Source organism: Schistocerca cancellata, chromosome 9 (genome assembly GCF_023864275.1).
Source record: "Schistocerca cancellata isolate TAMUIC-IGC-003103 chromosome 9, iqSchCanc2.1, whole genome shotgun sequence".
Classification (NCBI taxonomy): Eukaryota; Metazoa; Arthropoda; class Insecta; order Orthoptera; family Acrididae; genus Schistocerca; species Schistocerca cancellata.
The window spans coordinates 343,895,167-343,917,696 of record NC_064634.1 but is presented as its reverse complement, the minus strand read 5'-3'; positions in this window follow the sequence as shown (position 1 = coordinate 343,917,696).

Here is a 22,530-nt window from a genome sequence, read left to right as displayed (position 1 = left end):
GGTTCTTTTTATTTAAAACACGACCGGTTTCGGGCTCTTGTATGTCAATCATCAGGTGTTATAAATTTGTGCTGTGACCCTGAGCGCCACAGTGGATGACTATACGGCGCGGTTCCTCCAACAGGATTGTTTGGTTTACAAATATTCTCACAAGTACAAAGAATGGGGTTAGGAAGCTGTATGGAATTAGGACGAATTATTTTTTACTTTTTAGTCCGTTTTAAAAACGTGTTATATCAGAATTTTTTAATTTAAATAATTACTTTCTTGTTTATAATATTTGTGTCACATTTCTCAGCCGATTTCAAACACTTTGATGAGATTGCAGCAGAGGGATCTTCAACTTCAGGTTTATTTCAGTTTCTCTTCACATAAGTCAGTGAGTACATTGCTAGCTCCTACGTTCATGTCACGAGAAGAATTCGGAGGCGAAATCTGAGTCAATCCAGCTAACATGGAGGCTTACCAGCAATTGTTCTTACCACGAAACAATCGCAGCTGTAACAGGAAAAGGCGAAATAACAGTGCTACACAAAATACCCTCCGTCACACACTAGTCTCGAAAGTGCGTTGATACTGCGTTGTCGTTTACTTCTGCGCTATAGTGCGAATTTTAACTCTCTAGCCCATCGGGAAAGTTGCTTAGAATCCAAATGGCACCCTACTGTTCTCATTAATTTCACGTCATCCGACGTACCTAAAAGTTGTTTTATGTAGATGAAGCAAAACTGCATCCATCTCTGTAGATAGTTTCTCAGTAAAGCTTTTACTTTTCGCGCAAAAATTTAAAGCCACTGTGTTGGGATTCATGGGTGTACTCCACTACGCATTCTCATTTGATTTCGAGGAAACTATTTGACAAAAATAAATAAGGAAAAAACTAAAAAACATCGACATATAGTATGACGTCACAGCTTGATAGGGAACTGGTTTTATTTTTACATTATTGCCCATAGCTACTCTAAAACTTCTCAGACAAGTAAACTGAAGTGTTGGCAGAAGAGCCAACACCTTGTAGCTAAAGGAGGCCGAAAGGCACGCGTTAAAGCTCACGCTGACTGGCGTGAGGTCTGGAACAGGTCAGAGAAATAAGACTAGCAAAACAAGAGTAACTGGTAGAATACTTAACTTTAATCCATAATTGAACATCTCTCGTTACTGTACAACTGGCTTCACAATAATAATTATCAAATGCTATGGCGCCTTGCTAGGTCGTAGCAATTGACGTAGTTGAAGGCTATGCTAACTATCGTCTCGGCAAATGAGAGCGTAGTTGTCAATGTAGCATCGCTAGCTATGTCTGCTGTACAACTGGGACGAGTGCTAGTCAGTGTCTCTAGACCTGCCGTGTGGCGACGCTCGGTCGGCAATCACTAACAGTGGCGACACGCGGGTTCGACGTATACTACCGGACCGCGGCCGATTTAAAGGCTACCACCTAGCAAGTGTGGTGTCTGGCGGTGACACCACATAAACCACCGGGCATATTTTCAAAAGTTTGCATTAAAGAATGTAGTCGCTGCCTAGTCAACTTGGTGGGTTCAGGCCATGAGTAAGAAATATAACTAACACATCAAAAGTGTTTTTAACGGTAGAAGGAGATAGATAACTCTTTCCAAACCCGAGTAAATAAACGATGCGTTTTGACGTTTGGCCCTGACGAGATACGACATGCAACATGTGACGTTATGGCCGCACGTTGTACGAATTTTCGGCTCGTGTTTCTCTTTCGTATGTGGTTTATTAAGTCAGTTACAGTCATATTTTCAGTTAATATAGCATCAAGAGAAATTTTCGTTTTAAAATTAGAGGTACAAAATCCCAGATCCGGTGGCATAGTAGTATATATACCGTGTACGAAAATTTTTCTTGTCTACGCCAACAGTTTCATTCATGAAACATTCTATAACTATTTTCGTTCACGTACTGCCGAACAAGTGGCGTGTTTTCCAGCGGGCAGTAGAAGAGAAATGGGATTTTGTTATTGATATAACTAAAGTATTCGGTGAAATTAGAATAATATTAATACTTTCAGCTGCTGACGGGCGTTGATATATATCAACGGGGACAGGTGAAAATGTGTGCCTAGACCGGGACTCGAACCCGGGATCTCCTGCTTAAATGGCAGACGCTCTATCCATCTGATCAACCGAGGGCAGGGAGGATATTGCGACTGCAGCGACTATTTCGCTCGCCTCCCGCGAGACCCACATTCCCACCTTGTATGTCCACACACTGCATTCGTAGTGTCCCACCCCAACACACTCATTACTCGTGGAAGACATTCTTACCAAGTCCCGTAAGAGTTCGGGGAATAAGTGTGCATACGCACAGAAGAAGAAGGTGGTCATGGCTGGTATTGCCAGAACTATATACTTATATGGATATGATGTCTGTTGTTTCGGACATGCCCGAAAGAACGAACACCATATCCATGTAAGTATAAAGTATTCAGAGGTCTGTATACTTTACGCTTACTTATTTGCTGACCTATTTTATGCTTACATCTTCTGGTTTTTTTTATGTAGGCAATGTATTAGATAAAACATCATTTTGCATATTTTCGTAAAAGTTATTACGCAATTAGGTATGTTATCTTTGAAACAAAAGAAACATCTTTTTTTATATTTTCCTCGCCAAACAATGAAGGACCTGTGCAGTTACAACACTGGAAGACTGATTTTTCTGTATTATTTATTGCGGAAATCGAAAACTCATTTTTAGAAAGTACAACAACACAGGTCAAAACACGATGTTTAGTGCAATTTAAATATACACAAACGGTAGCAGAAGGTACCGAAAAATTTAACACTGCTTCAGTTACAATTACACTACACATGTACGGTCAGCATCACATTTTCTCTACTCAGTCAGTGGGTTTTGTCAGAAAGACGTGCAAATCTATTATTCACTTGGTACTTGCTCATAGATATTCTGTTTTCCAGCTGGAATATGCTGTTAGACATCAAGTAAGGCTTTTTTCTTGGCACTTTGCACTGGTAGAATTTCATCACCCAAGAATGTTGTCTAGCGGCAGATTTCTTTTCCCAGCAACTCTCGGCTTCTTTGCAGTGCTTTGACAAATCGACGGTAACTGGATGTTACGACTTTTCCTTTCACTAAGTGTAGTAGAGTTGTCAAATGAAATGGGTAGACGGACAAAATGTTATTTTGAATGAGCTTCTGTGCTACCCGTAGTCGAGTCAAGATCCTTGACATCCTCCGGTTCCATCTTGCAGAAATTGAATCCGTCCCCACTGCCGTTGGCAATGACTGGAATTCAGTTTTCTGGCTTAAAGAATATCTTGTTCCTTTCTTTGAGGGCAAAATCTCTGTCACATAGTATGAAACCATGATCCGTAACGAACAATTTGTGGTCTAAGGCATTGAAATATTTACCGATGATCAGATTTTGGAAAAATATCGAATACTTTGAACAACTCTCACAGAATCAATAAGTTTTAGGTTTACGTTCAAATGAAAAGTAGGAGCTATGCTCAAAACATTGCAGTTGCGTTGCTTTCCTCTGAATGCTGTATTTTACTTTGTGTAACGCAATATAAAAAACACTTTTAAGCACTTCCGTAAAAATGTTGAAAACATTCGAGACACATATTCAGTTCTTTCATTACTCCGAATGTACGATATTTTTTCTCTTTTTTCAACCATAACTGATGTATCGAATATCTTGTTCGCTGATTAACGTTTACGAGATACAGAAGATCAAGTGCAACAATATCCTGGTCTGATGAAGACGAGATATTCTGATCCAGTCGTAGCAGGACCGTTCCGCGTCTCTCTTACAGGGGGATTTTCTCTTCCCGGGGAATGGGTGTTTGTGCGGTCTTTATCATCGTCATCATTCGTGACAATGGCTACATTGGATTGTGACAAAAATTGAACTTTGTCAAAGTTGGGACTACATACGGGCGCTGATGACGGCGTAGTTGAGCGCCCAGCAAACGAATCATCATCATCATCGTCATCATCATCTCTGTGACAGCGCCACCTCAGTGTGAACTGGTCACGTCTCTTCTGCGCCGCGTCCTTGACTGTCTTTCACCAGGCGTCCCCGCCACGCCATTTCTGTGCAAATTGGGCCTAAAGTGACATAAGTGTTTTTTTTATGTCTCTAAATACAAGTAAGATGTCTTTTAGAAATTCTTATTTCTTTTCCAGAGTCTTTACTCTTCTCCAGGAGTGCCTCCTTTTCCTGAGCTAGTGTTTTTATGCCCTCCGTATTCCGCCCATCATGTGTTATTTTGGTGCCTATGTAGCCGAATTCGTTAACTTCATCTGCTTCGTGGTCACCAATTCTGATGTTAAAGTTTCTCGCTATTCTCTTTTCTGCTACTTCTCATTTACTTCCATATTCGTCGATTTACTCTCAACCACATTCTGTACTCGTTAGACATTCCATTTGGCCGAGCGGTTCTAAGCACTTCAGTTCGGAACCGCGCGACTGCTACGGTCGCAGGTTCGAATCCTGCCTCGGGCATGGATGTGTGTGATGTCTCTAGGTTTAAGTAGTTCTAAGTCTAGGGGACTGATGACCTCAGATGTTAAGTCCCATAGTGCTCAGAACCATTTGAACCATTTTTGACATTCCATTCAACAGATCCTTCAATTCCTCTTGACTTGCACTGAGGTCCGCCTGCTTAGCTGATTGGTAACGCGTTTGCCTACCGTGCAACGGGCCCGGATTCGATTCCCGACCGGGTTGGAGATTTTCTCTGCACACAGACTGGGTCTTATGTTTTCCCCATCATCATTTCATCATCATCCACACGCAACTCACCCAATGTAGCGTCACCTGAAATAAGAGTTGAAACTCGGCAGCTGAACTTCCCCAGATAGGGCCTCACAGCTATCTTTTTCTTTTCTTTTTTTTTCTTTGGCTGAGGATAACAATGTAATCAGCGAATGTTATCACCGATAGCTTTTCACCGTGAATTTTAATCCTAGTTTTGAACCTTTCCTTCATTTCCGTCATAGCTTCTTCGATGTATAGATAGGCAGTAGGGGCGAAAGACTTCATCCCTGCCTTACCCCCTTTTTAATCCAAGGGCTTCTTGTTATTCTCCCAGTCTTATTGTTCCTCTTGGATCTCGTTCATGCTATGTATTAACCGTCTTTTCCTCTACCCTACTTCTATTACTCAAAGGATTTCAAACATATTGCACCATTTAATATTGTCGAACAGTTCCCACAGAGTTTCCATGCATATGTTCTGATTTTCCTTCAGTCTTGCTTCCAATAACAAGCGAAACGTCGGAACTGCCTCTCTAGTGCCTTTGCCTTACCTCTTAACGCACAGGTAACGAGACCAAATTGACGTTGTGCCGTCACTTCCGGAAATCCTTCGATGGAGTCCAGTCGATGTCAAAACAAGTAAGTCATTGGATTGAGGACTTATTAAGGTGAACCGAGCACTTTTTTATTAATCTCCATATTCTCAGAAGCTGAAGTATTATTGGTTGACGACGGTAAGACATTGTGGTAAGTTATTTACTACAGAGTGTGTACTGTACTCAGCAGATTCACAGATGACATTGTCCATCTAGTCGGAGATAAGGAAGATTTATGAGACCTGTTGAAAGGAATATCTAGTGTACTTTGGGCAGAGTATTGCTGAAAGATAAAGTGAAGACTATATCTAATGATCAACAATCCTCAGTGATCATGAAATGCGGTACCACCACAGTTATACAATTTACTGGAAACAAATGAAAATTTGTGCCCGGACATCGACGCGAACTCACATTTCCAACTTTATATGAGTGGTCGCCTTAACGGCTTCGGCTATCCGAGCTCGCTTCACGCCCAGCCCCAAACTTCCAGCTGCCCCAGTGTCTGCTTCCCATAATGCTCACACAATTACGTGATTCCTGTACAGGGAGAGACTTGCCTTGGCTTCAAAATAAAATACTTTAGTACAGTGTCTGTATTTTACAGTGCCTGTTCCTTCGACCGTTCATTCATGTATCTGTATTTTACAGTGTCTGTAAAGTTCCATGCTATGTGGAATGTTCCTTCGGACTGCACTAATGAATCTTCAGTGAGAAACGCCATGGGAGAGACCAAGTGTGCCACGTAAATGTTTCCGAGACCTACGTTGCAAGACGGGATGCTGCTGTGGTCTGCAGTCGAAAGATAGGTTTGGTACAGCTATCTATGCTGCTCTAGCCAGTTCAACCGTCTTCAAGAACCTACCTACTGTTTTCATGTGGCGGTCTTGTTCTACGAATTTGTAACCCCCCCCCCCCCCCCCCCAACATTTCAATACTAAATTAGTTATCCCTTGATGTCTCAGAATATGTCCTATCAACCGATCCCTTCTTTTAGTCAGTAAGAAGCAAATTCCTTCCTCTCACATCTCACTTGTTGTCAACGATAGTAAAACTACGGACATTTATGTTTAAGCTGAGGTGTGCCGATAGCAGATCTCCCAAGAATCATCAATGGGATAGTATAGTAGGATCTAGTACACACCGTTTACCACACACCGAACGGTGTCTTATGGTGTACTATGTTGATGTGGAGTGACGTAAGCGTTGTTTCTCTTGTCTGCAGAGGACTGTCGCATCCAAAACATTAGACGTAGTCGAGCGCTACAACTACTGCCTGTAGCCTGTACAAAAAGATTCCGAGCTTTCCCTTCACTGCTACATCAAGCAGTGCCTAATTACAAGTATCTATCACCAAATTAAACAATTTTGCACTAATCTATTATTTCGTTACCAACCTGTCTCAGTTATCTTTTCCTTTCGTAGTTCATCAGCTCATTCTTTTCATCGTTCGGCAGCACGAGTATCACATTCATACTTGTTTGTTTCCACTCTCTCGGGATCAACCCTTCAGCTTCATACTCTGCTGTATATTTCTACTAGTTAATGTTTCACTTCTAATTCCTTTTTACGTTGAGCTGGACAGTGAGTGTCGTTTTGCAATCTTAACATTGCTATCGTTTTCTCTCCCAGTTATTATTGTTGTTGTTGTGGTCTTCAGTCCTGAGACTGGTTTGATGCAGCTCTCCATGCTACTCTATCCTGTGCAAGCTTCTTCATCTCCCAGTACCTACTGCAACCTACATCCTTCTGAATCTGCTTAGTGTATTCATCTCTTGGTCTCCCCCTACGATTTTTACCCTCCACGCTGCCCTCCAATACTAAATTTGTGATCCCTTGATGCTTCAGAACATTTCCTACCAACCGATCCCTTCTTCTGGTCAAGTTATGCCACAAAATTCTCTTCTCCCCAATCCTATTCAATACTTCCTCATTAGTTATGTGATCTACCCATCTAATCTTCAGCATTCTTCTGTGGCACCACATTTCGAAAACTTCTATTCTCTTCTTGTCCAAACTATTTACCGTCCATGTTTCACTTCCATACATGGCTACACTCCATACAAATACTTTCAGAAACGACTTCCTGACACTTAAATCCATACTCGATGTTAACAAATTTCTCTTCTTCAGAAACGCTTTCCTTGCCATTGCCAGTCTACATTTTATATTCTCTCTACTTCGACCATCATCCGTTATTTTGCTCCCCAAATAGCAAAACTCCTTTACTACTTTAAGTGTCTCATTTCCTAATCTAATACCCTCAACATCACCCGATTTAATTCGACTACATTCCTTTACCATCGTTTTGCTTTTGATGATGTTCATCTTATATCCTCCTTTAAAGACACTGTCCATTCCGTTCAACTGCTTTTCCAAGTCCTTTGCTGTCTCTGACAGAATTACAATGTCATCGGCGAACCTCAAAGTTTTTATTTCTTCTCCGTGGATTTTAATACCTACTCCGAATTTTTCTTTTGTTTCCTTTACTGTTTGCTCAATATACAGATTGAATAACACCGGGGAGAGGCTACAACCCTGTCTCACTCCCTTCCCAACCACTGCTTCCCTTTGATGTCCCTCGACTCTTATAACTGCCATCTGGTTTCTGTACACATTGTAAATAGCCTTTCGCTCCCTGTATTTTACCCCTGACACCTTCAGAATTTGAAAGAGGGTATTCCAGTCAACATTGTCAAAAGCTTTCTCTAAGTCTACAAATGCTAGAAACGTAGGTTTGCCTTTCCTTAATCTTTCTCCTAAGGTAAGTCGTAAGGTCAGTATTGTCTCACGTGTTCCAGTATTTCTACGAAATCCAAACTGATCTTCCCCGAGGTCGGCTTCTACTAGTTTTTCCATTCGTCTGTAAAGAATTCGTGTTAGTATTTTGCAGCTCTGGCTTATTAAACTGATAGTTCGGTAATTTTCACATCTGTCAACACCTGCTTTCTTCGGGATTGGGATTATTATATTCTTCTTGAAGTCTGAGGGTACTTAGCCTGTTTCATACATTTTGCTCACCAGATGGTAAAGTTTTGTCAGGACTGGTTCTCCCAAGGCCGTCAGTTGTTCCAATGGAATGTTATCTACTCCGGGGGCCTTGTTTCGACTCAGGTCTTTCAGTGCTCTGTCAAACTCTTCACGCAGTATCGTATCTCCCGTTTCATCTTCATCTACATCCTCTTCCATTTCCATAATATTGTCCTCAAGTACATCGCCCTTGTATAGACCCTCTATATACTCCTTCCACCATTCTGCTTTCCCATCTTTGCTTAGAACTGGGTTTCCATCTGAGCTGTTGATGGTCATACAAGTGGTTCTCTTATCTCAAAAGGTCTCTTTAATTTTCCTGTAGGCAGTATCTATCTTACCCCTAGTGAGACAAGCCTCTACGTCCTTACATTTTTCCTCTAGCCATCCCTGCTTAGCCATTTTGCACTGCCTGTCGATCTCATTTTTGAGACCTTTGTATTCCTTTTTGCCTGCTTCATTTACTGCATTTTTATATTTTCTCCTTTCATCAATTAAATTCAATATTTCTTCTGTTACCCAAGGATTTCTACTAGCCCTCGTCTTTTTACCTACTTGATCCTCTGCTGCCTTCACTACTTCATCCCTCAAAGCTACCCATTCTTCTTCTACTGTATTTCTTTCCCCCATTCATGTCAATTGTTCCCTTATGCTCTCCCTGAAACTCTGTACAACCTCTGGTTCTTTCAGTTTATCCAGGTCCCATCTCCTTAAATTCCCACATTTTTGCAGTTTCTTCAGTTTTAATCTACAGGTCATAACCAATAGATTGTGGTCAGAGTCCACATCTGCCCCTGGAAATGTCTTACAATTTAAAACCTGGTTCCTAAATCTCTGTCTTACCATTATATAATCTATCTGATACCTTTTAGTATCTCCAGGGTTCTTCCATGTATACAACCTTCTATCATGATTCTTAAACTAAGTGTTAGCTATGATTAAGTTGTGCTCTGTGCAAAATTCTACCAGGCAGCTTCCTCTTTCATTTCTTAGCCCCAATCCATATTCACCTACTACGTTTCCTTCTCTCCCTTTTCCTACACTCGAATTCCAGTCACCCATGGCTATTAAATTTTCGTCTCCCTTCACTATCTGAACAATTTCTTTTATTTCATCATACATTTCTTCAATTTCTTCGTCATCTGCAGAGCTAGTTGGCATATAAACTTGTACTACTGTAGTAGGTGTGGGCTTCGTATCTATCTTGGCCACAATAATGCGTTCACTATGCTGTTTGTAGTAGCTTACTCGCATTCCTATTTTCCTATTCATTATTAAACCTACTCCTGCATTACCCCTATTTGATTTTGTGTTTATAACCCTGTAGGCACCTGACCAGAAGTCTTGTTCCTCCTGCCACCGAACTTCACAAATTCCCACTATATCTAGATTTAACCTATCCATTTCCCTTTTTAAATTTTCTAACCTACCTGCCCGATTAAGTGATCTGACATTCCACGCTCCGATCCGTAGAACGCCAGTTTTCTTTCTCCTGATAACGACATCCTCTTGAGTAGTCCCCGCCCGGAGATCCGAATGGGAGACTATTTTACCTCCGGAATATTTTACCCAAGAGGCCGCCATCATCATTTAATCATACAGTAAAGCTGCATGCCCTCGGGAAAAATTACGGCCGTAGTTTCCCCTTGCTTTCAGCCGTTCGCAGTACCAGCACAGCAAGGCCGTTTTGGTTATTGTTACAAGGCCAGATCAGTCAATCATCCAGACTGTTGCCCTTGCAACTACTGAAAAGGCTGCTGCCCCTCTTCAGGAACCACACGTTTGCCTGGCCTCTCAACAGATACCCCTCCGTTGTGGTTGTACCTACGGCACGGCTATCTGTATCGCTGAGGCACGCAAGCCTCCCCACCAACGGCAAGGTCCATAGTTCATGGGCGGGGAGGGGGGGGGGAGGGGTGAGATATTATTATATGTTTTATTTCCTGTATTATGTGTCCTCAGTGACAAACAGCCTCCAGCAATTGTATTATTTTCATGGTGTGAGAAATACAGTAAAGAAATACAATAACGGGCAGCAGACTGGAATTACTCTACTACTGCAATTTACAACGCTGGGGTGATACCCTCCTTTCTTTTGCGTGTAGTATTAGTGCTACCTCTGAGAACATTAATCAGTATTATCTGTGAATGAAATGCAAACGAACCAGAACAACGAGAAAGTATTCAAAAGATAAATTGCTCTCACGTCTGTAAAGTATTGTCGAATGAGCCTGAGACGCCCTGCTAAACCCGCAGGAGCGCACAGGTAGTTTAAGTTGTGGAACGGAGCCAAAATCAGCGGCTGTCAGTTACACTCGAGCGTACAACCGTTATTTGATCAAACATTACAAGAGCCAAGAAAAATTTAAAAAAAAACCAGCAGCTTTAGTTTTGTAACTTACTTAGCGGCTGTATGCGTCGTACATTCTCGTGCCTTACGGGTAACACCACTTAAATTTAAAAACGGCTGAAAGCCAATAAAGCTCAACCAAAATCAGGAATTTAAAAGGAAAAGCCTTATCTTAAAACAGTTACTTAATTAGACTGAAGGCTCAAAGAATCTGACATATTAAGAACAAAACAACTTAACCTAAAAATCGGCTAGAAGCCGTACAAGTACAAACAACAAGAACAAATAAGAAAAGGCAGTACACCCAAGGGCGCTCGGAAGTTCCGAGGGTCGGCCTGGAATTCAAGCACTAACGTTCGCTTAGGTGAGACAGCCAGTCGGCCCAACCATTGCCGATCCGACGACAACCCAACCGACAGATAGTCAACGGAACCACCGACAAGCTAACCTGCTCCACGCCAACCGACCAACTCCCACGGCCCGAAAACGATGAAAGGAGCAAATGTACGTCGGCCAATGAGACGACCAACCGAACGACCAACCAACGGTCGTCCCGGTCCAATCTTCCTCCGTCGGACAGTCTATGTGTGTCGCCAGCGGTCTTCGATCACTGGCTGTCGGCGCCTGACCGGCGCTCCGTCCCAGACTTCACTGCTGCTGCGTTCCGACTGCACTGCTGGTCCGTCCCGAACCAACTGCCTGACACACGACGGCCCGGAAATACTATCGGTCGCTCCAGAGATGGTTCGACAGTGCACTTATCGATACGCGCTGCTGCTGCCACTTACTGGCAAGTAAGACAGGAACTTAGTGACGCCAGTAAATGGAATAAGAAAACGAGGCGGCAGTACGGTAATAGAAGATTACAAATAATAAATGGGATAAACGCGAGCCGTGCACGGCGCAGAGCCTCTTAATAACAAGTTTATATACTTATATTGTAGGCTTTCGTAAATGAGCAGGCCACACGGAAATACTACTTTGGCTGCTGAAAGGTAGCGATGAGTTATAGCGCTCCTTCCCTAGCAGCCGTTTGCTTTCCCAAAAAACAGAAGCAGTTTATAGTGGCCAGAAAGAAACGCGTGAGACTCTGGAACGTGAAAATAACATGTACTACTCGAGAAAACAAATTATAAAAAACGGACAATACTAAAACCTTCGTTTGATGTAAGGAAGAACAGCACTGACTGCTAACGCTTTCTCTTTTAGCTCACATCACGACCCACCGACGTCGTAGCGAGGTAGAAAAGAGTTGCAACAACACGCATCGATGGAGCTGCGAAAAGAACCACGAGCGTTGCAACTGGACGAACACTAGTGATACTTACCCATTCGTTTTTTCAGTACGATTGATACCTGACGAAACTACTCGTATACAGATTTACTATAATGTGTGTTTCCACAAAAGTAATCACTTTTCCATCAGCGCTAAAATGATAGACGTCATTCTTGGTTTGAACGAAAGTAACTAAGGTATTTCGATCGGAGACTAAGATTAAACACAACTATATAGCCATCATATTAATGATAATATCAGGGGCATTTTCCTCAGTGTTAACTGTAAGCTGTTTTGAGATAAATACAATTTTGCCAGATGGACTTTTAAGGCCTTACTTTAGGATGTATCATTATCATATGTTGTGTGGCCAGTGTGTTGCTATCATGAAATTTGCGGCTTTCATACTGTGCATGAAACATGAGTTAACTGCTGTTGCGGACAGGCAGGAGTAACTGTACTGGGCTTCAACCAGCACCGACTTTGATTGTCAGCAACTATGCTAGTGACTAAAATGTTTGGAACGGCTTTCCAGTAGATAAAACGTCTGGCGTTTTCTGCAGCAGAAAAGTGCTCCTCAGTGGGAATGTATTGAAATTTACTGTCTCACAGCATTCTACAATATTTGTGTGAGCAAGCGCTTCGTTTTCGTTAGTCATTTTGGGTTCTTTGTCTTGTCCATCGAATTATTTGTTAGGTAATTTCGTTACCATTGAGTAGCACCGTGTCCGCTCACAGAAAAAACATAAAGCCGCTTAAAAACGTTTCATTTTATTTTCCGGGTTCTGCAGACTCCATGGAAATGGAAATGAGCGTTTGGCGTCTTGGCCGGGAGGCCCCTGACGGGACACGTCCAGCCGCCTTGGTGCTGGTCTTATTACCTTCGACGCCACATTGGGCGACCTGGGTGTCGGATGGGGATGAAATGATGATGAAGACAACACAACATCCAGTCCATCATCGGAGAATATTCCCAACCCAGTTGGAAATCGAACCAGGGCCCGTAGGATGGCAATCCGTCAAACTGACCACTCAGCTATCGGGTCGGACTGCAGACTCCATACAAAACGGGATCATTAATTCTCTGATACTTTGGCAGATATTTACAACCACAGTGGGTGTTTTTTCAGTCTTGATATTATAGACAAATTAAACACAGTTATTGTTATTTTTATCATTTTTGCCTCCGGTATATAATAAAATTTCCCTGAAAATCACGTATTTTTTATGAAGATTCAAAAACGCAATAACCACGTGAGTTACTGTTGTTCATCTACCTTTGTCATTTTGTGTACATATCGTAGAGAATAACTTAAATACTGTGAGAATGACAGAAAACGAACAGTATACACCCTTTATATGGGACAATTCAGAGACAAGCGTACACAGCACAAATAAACTGAAGAATTGTGGTATAAAATAGTAGAACGATGCTTACAAGAAACACTACACGGACAAACGGAAACCAAATAGAGCGGTGCCTGAAATAAAAGAGTGATATTAACACAATGTCCTACCACAGGCTCGTTGACTTTAGAAACATAGAGTCACAGAATTACAACAAGCAACAATCCATTACTGCACAGAAAGAATGTCATATCTTTCCTAATTACTGATTGTACAGGAAGGATTGTAGAGTAAGTATCTTTTTGCAGTTAACGTGTAGCAGCTGAGCCATTTGGTGCAGCGATGTATGAATCGCTGTAAATACTTATCCGATTGTCCACATGAGCGCTCTGTGATGAATTCCATCAGAAGAATAAATGTACAATAGAAGATTGTACTTAAATCTCCCGAAGGCTAATTGTTCGTAGCGACGACAGCAGGAGCACATTAAAGGGCATGAATATTAAGAATTTCACTGTTAAATAGTAACATAGCTCCTACTTGGCCAAAGACGGCTCCTATGCCTGCATTTTTAGGGGTTTGTTTCAGTGTCCTGTGCAGAGTCGTCACTGCGGATCAGAAAAGCTTGGTTACGGTGGACCGTGATAATACTGAGTACAATGCACCCAACCGATTTGCATAATACAAAAACAGTAATCGAACTTCGTAATGAGAATATACCATTGTAAGGTTCGTCTTGTAGAAGATGCAAATATGAATATGATGGCGCGAAATCGACACGTCACCAAACCAACTGCTTCCCATCATAGTTAACATCTGAAAGATAAAAAACTCTGAATGCATCATTAGTAAAGGGATTTAAACCAAAAGCCTACTAAATAAAATCATAACTGACCTGAATATCATAGTTATTATCAGTGAAGTTATAAGTAACAATGAAATGGATCCTTAGATGAAAACGGGCGGAAGACAAAAGGCAATAGTGAGTAGACTTTTAGTGGCTCAATTACGTACAAAAAATTGGAAAATTAAATTATAGCAATAATTGCTGAACATTAGTAGAGGTACAGAGGATAATTTGATCTCTGACAGAGTGAGATATTTTAATTTATTCAGCCCTTTAGCCGTTTGTTGAAATAAAATCCACTGGAAATTTTTACGTGTTTCTTTTCGCGTCGACGAGCGCGGAAACCCGGCACATGTTACCAGACGTCCGTCTGCGCGTGCGATGCTGTTGGGGCACAACGTACGTATTTGTTTTCTGATGCGTGGCTGCATTGTGGTACAAATGTGAGAGAACATCACGTACACAAACAAATCAGCGAATAGAGCTGCAAGACTTCCTTTCTTTATTCTGAACTTCTCCCATCACGTGTTACAACCAGTCTTCTCATTCAAAGCTGACAGCTTCTCCTCTGCTGCGGACATCCTGCAAGCTGCTTTACGATCAGCAGTTATTCAACTCTTGGGATTCATCGTCGATGTCTTTCTGGCTTGTATGAATTTTATGTTCTGGAATTGATCGATAAGGGTGAAGTGACCACAAATACGAAAAACTGTCATATGTGCTGAACCTATAGTGTCGCTAATTGCTCTCATTCTCAGATAATGGATGAATATAGTCTGGATAATTTGCGTGCCATGAGTTATGCAGCCTCAAGAGAAATACGCTGTTTATAACATTAATACTTGAACCATTATGTTAAACCTTGAACGTAAGTTTTAGTCCTTAATGTGTAGTTATGACAGAATTTTAAGTTGCGATTAATAATTAATTAAATATTGAAAACAGAATATTTGTTGTCCCTGGAAGCCGTTACAAAGGCAACCTGCATCCAGTGACCGTTTTAGTGATTTAGCAATGTAAATGTATCTTCATAGGAATCAAGAAGAGGACTTCTCTTTCTGTTAATTTATTTTTCAACGAGAAGCATGTCAGTGACACAGACTTTAGTTCTTTTAACAAGAACCAATTTTTCAAGAACCGTTAGTGCAAGAAGAGGAAAAAAACAAAACATTGGGTTAAGGCAACTAAGAATGAAAATGAGGAAAAAAGTTTAAAAGTGACTGTTTGCGATGAGCAGTAGATCTAGATTCGATTCGCAGTCTGGCACAAATTATCAACAGTCAGTATGTATTCATTTCGAGTACGTGTCAGCCTCATTGTCTTTGTATACACAACGAGATGAATAATCGGTTTTATGTTTTTCAATCTTTCTTTTCTTCTGCAGCCTTTTCCTTCCACTGCACACTCCACCTAATAACCTTGGCATCGACTGGAAGCCATATTATAAACATCATACCTTCCTCGCCGGCCGCGGTGGCCGAGAGGTTCTATGTGCTTCAGTCCGGAACCGCGCGTCTGCTGCGGTCGCAGGTTCGAATCCTGCCTCGGGCTTGGATGTGTGTGATGTCCTTAGGTTAGTTAGGTTTAAGTAGTTCTAAGTACTTGGGGGCTGATGACCTCAGATGTTAAGTCCCATAGTGCTCAGAGCCATTTGAACCATTTGAACCATCATCCCTTCCTCACGTCAGTTTCCTCGAAGTAACATGTTCTCGGCGACGTAGCTAGTTATTCCCCTTTTCTATGGAGTTATGACTTGCTCTACTTCCTTGAATTTATGATATTCTTCTCACTCTTCTATCTATCTATCTATCTATCGCTTGAGCCTTGTCCCACAGTTACGCAGGGTCAGCCATCGTTAAACGGATTTGGCATGTAAATGTTTAAGGGGTGGAACCCCCCTCGATGGAATTAATGTACCCCAACTGTCTGTGTCGAGTGTAATCCATGGAATAGTGCGAATGTGTTCAGATGTCTGCGAGCCGTGTAACTGAGCCGAAACATGGGGACCAGCCCGGTATTCACCTAGGGGGATGTGGAAAACCGCCTAAAAACCACATGCAGGCTGGCCGGCACATCAGCTCTCGTCGTTAATCCGCTGGGCGGATTCGATCTGGGACCGGCGCGCCTTCCCGAGTCCAGAAAGCAGCGCATTAGCGCTCTCGGCTACCCTGGCGGGTCTTCTTACCCTTCTATAGAAATATAATACAATACGAATACTTAGTTTCTCCGTCTTTAGTTTTCTAAGTACATTGTAGGTGACTAAATCTGCAAACAAAGAACGAAATTTTATTTGTTGTCCATGTACAGGGTGTACGAGTATGCAGCAGTATGACAAGAACTGTCATTCAAAACAAAAATGTCTAGCAAACATGGGCTCTAAATGCATGCCTTGTGACGCTGAACACTTGTTCTCCTTCACTTTTGTGAAACGTAGTTCCCCCACTGAACAAGTGCACATAGCTCTCAAGGTATGCATTTTAGAGCCCATATTTACTTGATGATTATTTCTTGTTGTGGTTCATACTACCTCCTCTCAAACTATAACAAGCTAATAGCTTGTAGTAGAAAAGATTTGTTTCACAGTATCGAAGATGAAGAAGTGCTCATAAGTCTTAAGACATGCGCTTTAGGGTCCATGTTTACCAGACATTTTTGCTCTGATAGTTTCTGTCATATCATTGAATGTTGGCCAATTCTACTGGGACACCCTGTACAGTACAGCAGGTGAAATAAATGAATAAAATTGGAACTGAATTAGGGCTATACAGGAGGCGAATTGAGTACGTAGAACAGGTACGGCAACAATAATTCAAACATGACTGCTCATCGAATCTAACTGAGCTTTGTTGAGAGACACGGGGGCTTCACACCATCGTGCTTCAGTTCTATGACAGAATTGCTCAATTGTAGTGGCAGGCGAGTAAAAGCCGACCAGTCTCTCGGCAACCCATGACCAGATATCTTCAGCGGGTGATACATCTTGCGAACGTACCGGACAGGGCAAGATCCGAACTCTCTGGTTCGAGGTAGCTCGGCATACCCCGGAAAACAAGCGGTCTTGCGCTCTCTTGTTGAAAGACATCAAAAATATCATACAGCCACCAGCCTTCACGCATCAGAATCGTCATCGCTGCTGTGGAAATTACCGGCTACGCGGGACAGAGGTAGTCATGCCGTTTATCCTATGGTATCCCACACCATCACGTGAAGTACTGGGCCTGTACGACAGTGACGAATACCATCTGGGAACGTTCCTTTTTCCTTGTGACGTCCACACATGGAGAAGCTCTTCTTGATGCTGTATGAAAACCTGGGAATCGTCTGAAAAAAGAGGTGGTGCCACCCCTGTCTCCAGCGTCATCATTGGGCATACCATCGTCGGCACACCTGTCTTTACTACTGCATCAACAATGGTCGGCTTGCTGATTGTGTGTGGTGCTTCAGTCTGCGTCTAATTTCCGTGCGGATACTTACATTGTTGCAAGCAAGCCCGTTCCTAAGATACCTGACGTGGCTGTGCGAACCTGCACGTCCGAGTGGACATCGTGCCTGGACTCTTCAGTGAAAGGCGCGTTAGTTCCTCCGTGGCTCAGTGTATGGCCCTCATGAACGCATCTATTCCATATTTACAAGACAGTCTCGAAAGACCACGATCCTGACGCTGTGGAATCCCGACACGTGATGGCAGAAGTATCTCCTTCTCACACAAGACACAACACGATAATCACACAATTAATTAACACTCAACGACAAATTCTGAACAAGAAGACCGCTGAGTAATTTTTCATTATATACAGAAAGTAGCTAACGTAACTCCTAACTACTTTTTAAGGTTACGCTGACATGTTCGTCATTGGAATATCCAAACATGTACACTCATGCTCATAAATTAAGGATAATGCTGATACACGTTGAAACAACGCTCTGGTGGGCGGTTTGCCGGTTTAAACCGCCTCGGGGTATGACCATGCGGTGCATTTGACCTGCGGTCGTCGCACGGTGGCGCTGGCAGCAGAGATGTGTTAATGCATGTCAGAGTGCGGTGCAGCGAGTAGGTGTGCAGAGGTTTTCATACGTGCTCATGGTGACTGTGTGTTGAAAATGACTCAAAGAACACATATTGATGTTATACTAGGGCGACTGGAGGCTGGTCAAACACAGCAGGTCGTAGCACGGGCTCTCTGTTTGCCAGAAAGTGTGATCTCAGTATTATGGCAACGATTCCAGCAGACAGGAAAAGTATCCAGGCGCTGCAGTACGGGACGTCCACAGTGTACAACGCCACAAGAAGACCGATATCTCACCATCAGTGCCCGCATACAGCCACGGAGTACTGCAGGTAAGCTTGCTTGGGACTTTACCGCAGCCACTGGAACAGTTGTCTCCAGACACACAATCTACAGACGACTGAACAGACGTGGTTTATTCGCCTGGAGACCTGAAAGGTACATCCCACTGACCCCTGGTCACAGGAGAGCCCGTAAAGTCTGGTGTCAAGAACACAGTACATGGTCATTGGAACAGTGGTTCCAGGTTATATTCACGGACGAGTTCAGATATAGTCTAAACAGTGATTCTCGCCGGGTTTTCATCTGGCGTGAATCATGCACCAGATACCAATCCCTTAATGCCCTTGAAAGGGATCTGTATGGAGGTCGTGGTTTGATGGTGTGGAGTAGGATTATGATTGGTGCACGTACACCCGTGCATGCCTTTGACACATGAACTGTAACAGGTCAGGTGTATCGGTACGTCATTTTGCACCAGTATGTCTGCCTTTTTAGGGTGCAGTGGGTCCCACCTCCCTCTTTTTCATACTTGAAGCAGCTTATCACGAGTGACCTGCAACGTGGCTTTTGGGACCAACCTGTATCGCTTTTCAATTGCCTGTGAACTCAAACGACATAAGCAGCGAAAAATTGGCTAACATCATCATAATAGTCATTTATATATCTCTGAATCTTATAACAGCTGTGATTTGCTATGGCGCGACAGTACAAAGTTTAGCGTGTAAGAGGAGTGAAAATCGAAGCAAGCTCGCAAAAAAGCGGAAGTCATCAACAAGCGAGAGATGCCTTACAGCATTATAATCCTTCTTAAGATGGTGGACAAACAGTACGACATTGGTCGTAAGCGGATCCAAAAAGATTGTGAATCAACTTTTCTGCCACTTCTCTGTAGGAATTATTACCGTGAACTTAATAATACTGTAAGATACCAGGGGTCCCCCTCCGGTGTCGCACCAGCCCTAACACGTACACTATCTGAAGTATTTGGACAACCCTGTAATGCGAAATAGACCGCTATATGTCATGAGAGTATAAAAGTACGATGGAGGAGTATAACAGCACGATGGGTCGGGTCAGGAGAGCTCAAGTGACTTCGAACGTCGACTGGTCACTGGATGACTCCTGAGTAAAAAATCCATCAGAGAAATTTCAGTCTTCCTTAAGCTGTCCAAGTCTACTGTTGGTTATATGACTATGAAGTGGAAGTGCGAAGAAACAACGAGGCGTAAAATCAGACGAACAGGCGTTATGTTCTGGTTGACAGGGATCGTCGAACATAGCAGAGTATGGTTGTAAAAAGCGCATGAAATCAGCGAAAGGAATACTTTGGCAGTTCCATAGCGCTATCAGCAGTCTACATAGCTCAGTGACTGTGTTGGTAGTACAGCGAATGGGGACACAATGGTCGAGAGGCTCCTCAAATGCACACATTTCTGTAATTAATGATAAGCAACGCTTGAGGCTAAGTGGTGAGCGAGAACACTGGACAGTGGTTGACTAGAAACTAGTTATTTGGAGTGACTAATCACGCTTTAACCTGTGGCAAACCGATGGAAAAGTTTTGGTACGACGAATGTCTGGAAACCAGTATCTGGTATCATGTGTAGCGCCAACGTTGAAGCACAGAGGAAGTGGTGGTGCGGTTTGGGCGGTTATGATGTGATCCCTTTATTGCGCTTTGGAAAACGACAAATGCGGAAAGTTGTGAACACTTTTACGGAATTGCGTGCTCCGTGCGGCAGAGGAAGACTGCAGAGAGATAATTATTTCTGTATGAACATGGCAGTACCCTATCGTAGAGCAACATCTGTGAATCAATGGTCTGTGGACAATAATATTCCAGAAATAGACTGTCCAGCCCATAGTCCTCAGCTGAGGCTTATGACACAGCTTTAGGGTGTGTTAAAACGTCTACTTCGGTCCAGACTCCAGCGTTCAACCTCATTACCTTCTCTGTTTTGGGCTTTTCAGTAACAATGGACTAGCATTTCTCCACAAACATTCAGACATCTCACTGAAAGTGTCCCCAGCAGAGTTCAAGCCATCAATAGAGAGCAAACGGTGCTCACGCACCATATTAATGCCCACTAATAGCTGTCCAGATGCTTGTGATCAGATAGTGTGAGAGCTTTCAGGGTACTCTCACTTCTAATACAGTGCTATACTGCATAATGATCTTAGAGAAGTTGATCGTTATTACTTGGTTGCTATACCTGGATACGATCTGACTTCATACATTATGATGAAATGGTGGGCAGTAGTTAATGCTCTTGCTTGTGTGCTGTAGTCAATGAAAAGCAGTAAGCTTTACCCGCATTCAAAGGAATAGAGTGCTGATTTAAACGACTGCAGTAAAAGCTTATGGCAGCTGAGGGCAGAGGGGAGCGTTTTTTCTGCAGAACCTAGGTACAAACATTTGCGGACTGCCGAGTTCTGTGGTCTCATTGTGCAGATGCGTTGGATGGCGCCGGTCTGTCGGCGGTCGCTTCCAGGTAGGCTGATGCAATGGTCAGAGCATTGAAAACAGCCAACAAAGCAGAGGACGGGCCCTTGTTAGGTAGGAAGCTGATGAGACGACTGTGAGCTTTCTGAGAATTTCCGTTGGACAGTTCACTGGCGCCCAGACATCCACATTCTTTTACAAAACATATTTGTGAAGGCACGAGGCTTTTAGCGAATTTATGGCCGTTCTTTGAAAAGTTCAAAATGGACGCGACTGGGGAGATAACGATCTTTTTATGGAGGGCTGTGGTTCCATACAGGTCATATTGTTAGCAAAAGACACCGCTTAAATGCGTGGGAAAGAGGCTGTGAAGCTGAATCTTTTTTTCCTTTCCTTCCAAATAACTTTAAAGCCTCTGATTGGTCAAATCTGTGTATGCAGAGCAAGGGAGAGTCTCCCACCTTCCAATGCAGCGCTCCAGCACGTGATTGGCTTGTGCTAAAGTGGGAGTAGTCTAAGATGTAAATGTGCTTTGCTACCGAGCTGGCGAGGAAAGCGCAGAGAAAGAGAAGAGGTCACTCTTGCACTGGCGCCTTGCTTGTGAAGAACTGCAGGTCCTTACCTAAATAGTGACACTTGTGTCCTTTACTAGTGTGCCACTTAGAGTCTAACCCAGTCACTTTCTGACCGTCAGAGTTACTGCTTCTAACATCACACACAGAACGAGTGTGTAAAGTATTCGCTGTTACGGCGTAGGGCTCCACTATATGCTTCTCAGCAGCCTGTTCTTTGGAACCTTATTTTTCTTTATGGAATAGAATATAGATGCTTGATTGTGTCGTAGTTTTTGTGCCATACCCTGATTCACGTGTATGAAGTCAGATAAAGCGGTTAGTGTTCTGGTTAGTGGCGTGTGTCGATCACTAGCTGATCACTTAGACTTCACAGAAGCTCTCCTGCGAACCTTGCAGAACTATCACTCGTGCAAGAAAGGGTATTGCGGAGACATGGCTCAACCAAAGCCTGGGGGATGTTTCCAGAATGATATTTTCGCTCTGCAGCGGAGTGTGCGCTGATATGAAACTGGCAGATTAAAACTGTGTGCCAGACCGAGAATCGAACTCGGGACCTTTGCCTTTCTAATAACATGATACTTCGCCATCAGGTTGCCTATCCCATGTGGCACCTCCCTTTGCAAATCGTACCTCCATTTCCTAAGGACTGCAGTGACAATAGTACGGAACATTATTCCCATACACAGAGAACAGTTATTCATCTGATTAGATAACACAATTTAAGTCATGGGTAGTATAAATCTCTTCACCAACTATAGCTTTGTAGGAAGGAGAAAGTAAGCATCTTTTTCCTACAACTGTACTCCAAATGTCAAACCGGCATAATCCATACCTAGTTTGTTACTAAGTGCAAAGTGCATCGACAGTGTCTTATTATTCGGTCAGTAGTATAAATGAGATAGACAATATTGTAGTGTATTGTATGGAACTGGGGACCTAGAAACGACGAAGAGGCTTCGTGCCCGCCATAGCCCTCAGTGGTTCACAACCTCACAACAGGCGACAACCGTCAAACCACCCCACTG